Source organism: Psammomys obesus, unplaced genomic scaffold (genome assembly GCF_907164565.1).
Source record: "Psammomys obesus unplaced genomic scaffold, mPsaObe1.curated_primary_1811, whole genome shotgun sequence".
NCBI lineage: Eukaryota > Metazoa > Chordata > Mammalia > Rodentia > Muridae > Psammomys > Psammomys obesus.
In genome coordinates, this window is record NW_026596149.1 from 994,784 (window position 1) to 998,625 (window position 3,842).

Genomic DNA, 3,842 nt, shown 5'->3' on the forward strand with positions numbered 1-3,842 from the left:
TAGTTGGTTGACTTTTGGATTAGTAAGGGATGCAGGCAATTTTTGAACTAAAGGAACCCAATCTACTGAGCTCAGGAGTATGGAAATACAACCAGAGTTTCTCTGATGTAAGAAATGGAGCAGTCTTAGGATGTCTTTCCTAATTCTAATGAAGGTGAAAGGAAGGCTAACCTCCCCACCCCCATTTTTTTTATGATGAAAAGATTAAGTTACTCCTGAACCTTATCAGTCCTACCACATGGCAGCCTCCCAGCTGGAATGGAATAGCTGGAATGTAGCACTCTCTTCCAAGATGATAGAACATGTCACTTCTACTGTAATGTAGTTTCCACCCAGATTGCAGTGTCTGCACAGAATGTTCCACCTAGATTTAGGTGAGTGGGTGGAAACATTTTAAAAACTGGTCTCTTATTTTTTTGAAATAGAACATTTCTAAATGAAAGTCACGATTCCTAAGACAAAATAAAAGTTGTGAATAAATGTATTTAGTCTTATTATTCTTAAAATGTAGAGATAAACTCTTAATGGTGCTGATTCATTGTAGCACTACATTTGACTAACACAAATTTGACTGGTGAAAAATCATTGGAATCCAGAAGAAAATGTTGCATCTGAATAAAACTGTGAGCTGAGAGTTTATGCCACCCAGATTTATTACTATCTAAATGCACTGACGCCAGCTTTCTGGATGGCATTGCGAGCGTGAAGAGTCAGTCATCAGTGACGAACTTGTAACGACCTGAAGCCTGGCATGTGTGGAGCTGGAGGCACAGGCACACTGTTTTCTTTATGGCTACATTTTTGAATTTATACTCTCCAGCCATATCCACTGTGATCTGGACAGTTAGTGGTCAGCTAAGGATTTCGAGATAACACCATTTATTAATAATAGTGATACAGACTCAGTGGTAGAACACTTGCCTAGTGTGTGTGAGGCCACAGGTTTGAACCTTAAAACCACAAATAATAAAAATCATAATACCTCGATTATTTATTTGTTGAGTAATTGAGTACTGATTTCTGTGGGCCAAAGATGTGACAGATATTATGAGTATCTGAATTTAAATTCCAAAATAAATACTATTATTCTATTAGAAAACTGGGGTACAGATAAGCTGCGAGTAAAGAAATTATTCAAAATTAGTATGTAACACTTTGCTGATCACTGTATATAAGACACTAAAGACTGTTATCTTCAAGTTCAGAAATTAATGGTAAAAACTAGGCCACCTTAACAGAATTAAGAAACAATATATTTAGCAAATGCAGAATGTTAAATCAGCAAATATTTGACACTGTTTATTTGAAAGGGTTATGATGAAGAGTCCTAGGATTTCCTTACCTCGGAGAATCACTGTCTTTTGATTACAATAGTTAAATGCCTTGTGAGTGAATTAAAATTTCTGTAGCTATTCAATTTAACATGCAAGTTGTTTGTTCAAAGAAATGTTGAAATTGTATGAATAAGAACTAAAGCAAATAGTGTTTTCCTCACTTAAAAACAGTTGCTTCTCTGATGTCCTTTGGTCTCAAATGTTTCAGCACATAATTTTGCAAATTCTTCATACTGAATTACAAATTTCACTTGTGGAATTCTCTGGCAAACACTTGTGCCTCTTCGACGTGCCAGCTTCTATATTCAGAGTAGAAATCATCCATAGATTGTCATGGGATGACCTCAGACCAGACCAGGCTGGGACATTGTGGTTCTATTTCTGGCTCTGACATTTTTCCCTGATAATGGTTTGCCAAACAGGATTATTATGCCATCCACAAAGCCAAAATTTATCTTTTGATAATATCATAGTTGCCATCTTTAAAAATGTCTTGCTTGCCCTCCAAGAATTATAGCTTATGAGTTGGACTTGTAGTTGTTAATGTAGGGATTTGTTTATTCCAAGTTAGATGATAAGAAGTTACACAGTTGACAAGCTCTGGGGAGGAAATGATAAGCCTTTCAAGTAAACAACGCTAGAGTTATTGTTGGTTATCATTTATCCAAGAGACTTGGGATAAACAAGTGTCCAGGTATCAGTCATGAAATCCATGAAACTCTAGTTAGTTCTGGTGTCCTCTCATTTACAATGACCTCCTAAACATTGTTTCACCAAATCTCTCAGGAGAGCTTTTAACAAGTAGCTACATGATTGAAGTTTGGCTTGTTTTCCTTTCCCTTGCCCTCCCTCTGGTGGAGGTGTTAATGAGCGAACATGGAGAAGGGCAGCTGAGAAGCCAAGGGTTTGCATCTTGCACCCTTACTCTATTTAGTCTGTGGGGTGGTGAGTGACTGGCTGTTGGCTACCACTTTCCAGATGACCTATGGGTGCCTGTGCAGTTTGATCTACACAGAAGGAATCTAAATGGGAGATGAATCACTTATTCAGAGATTACTGTTGCTCCTATCTTCAGACAGGAGTAGACCTAACTTTCCACTGGCTAATGTGTTCCTAGTAAGTGTCAGTGAAAGAGTAAACTTCTGGTGAAAAAGCAAGACAGTCTTGCTTCATAGTAACCTAATAGTTTAACAGTTAATACACAACAACTTGACACTTTAATATTTTAATAGCAAACAAAGTTTTTATATATTCCAAGTCCCTTTATAGCTGTGATTTTACTTGATGTTTTCAGTCCAACAAAAATATGAAAAGTTCTGTTATATTCACAGATTCTAGTGGGGAGACCAGAAGTGTGCATCCTTAAATCCTAGTCACATAGTCTCTGTTCAGAGTCGGATACACATAAGACACACATGATGTAACTCACAGGGTCATGAAAAGCATTCCCAAGTTTTTGGGACACCATGATCATACCTGTCCTAGGAATAGGATTAAATTGATACTTATAGATCACACATAGTAAGTTAAATGTTAGTTAATATGGTTATTATCGTTGAAAATGATGTTTGAGGTACTATAGAGCTGTATATAAAAGGATAGGTTCTGGATCCAGACCCTGTGGCTTTGACTCCTGCCTCCACCACATATCATTTCCATTAAGATGTACAAAAAACTCTTAAGAGTAGTATCTACCAGGAGACCCAGCTGCTGATCCTCAATAGCTTTAGTACTTAACAGAAACAAGAATTTGCCCTGTTACGTGGATGATGAGGAAGATAGATTATAATATTTGAAAAAAAAAAGACTATTTATAATTATGTGTGCGTGTGTTGTGAGACAGCTTGTGTGAGTCTTAGAAACCAAACTCCTTTGACTGCTGAGGTACCACCTCTCCAGGATCTGGTTATAATCTTGGCTCTCACGTTACTTCCTTTGACTGAAAAGTGGCATTTGTAGGTCATGTTACTTTCCTATAATTCCATAAGTTTTATTTCCTTCCACGGCCAACCTTTTATTCTCTAGTACCAAATTTCCTTTCCTACCACCACCATTTGCAAAACCTTCTAGATAAGCTCAGCTGTTAGGCACTCAGGCCACGCATGCACATTTGCATGTGTAAACAGCAGAGGTGAGCTTTTGCCTGTCTCCTCTTATTCTCTAAGCCCACTAGCGAAAAACCACTCGAATGTTACGTTTTTATTTAGTTTTTGTGGATTTACCCAATGGCAGGGTATAACTAGGTCTGTTATAGTACAGTATGTTGCTGCACAGTAAATCACTGATCAAGTCCATCTCTCTCCTCGAAGCGTGAAGATTTGCTTGTAAATTCTGGTTGTCATCTGTGACTGTAAGGAACTATAAGGTTCAGGCTCTTCCTTACCAGCTCCAGAGTGCTCTTTTGAAAACCCCGACAAGAAACAGGACCCTCGGCGGTGGGTGCGGAACAGGGGGGAGTCTTTAGAAGATAATTGTGGCAAAGAAGAAAAAGGTAACATGTCCTACTGG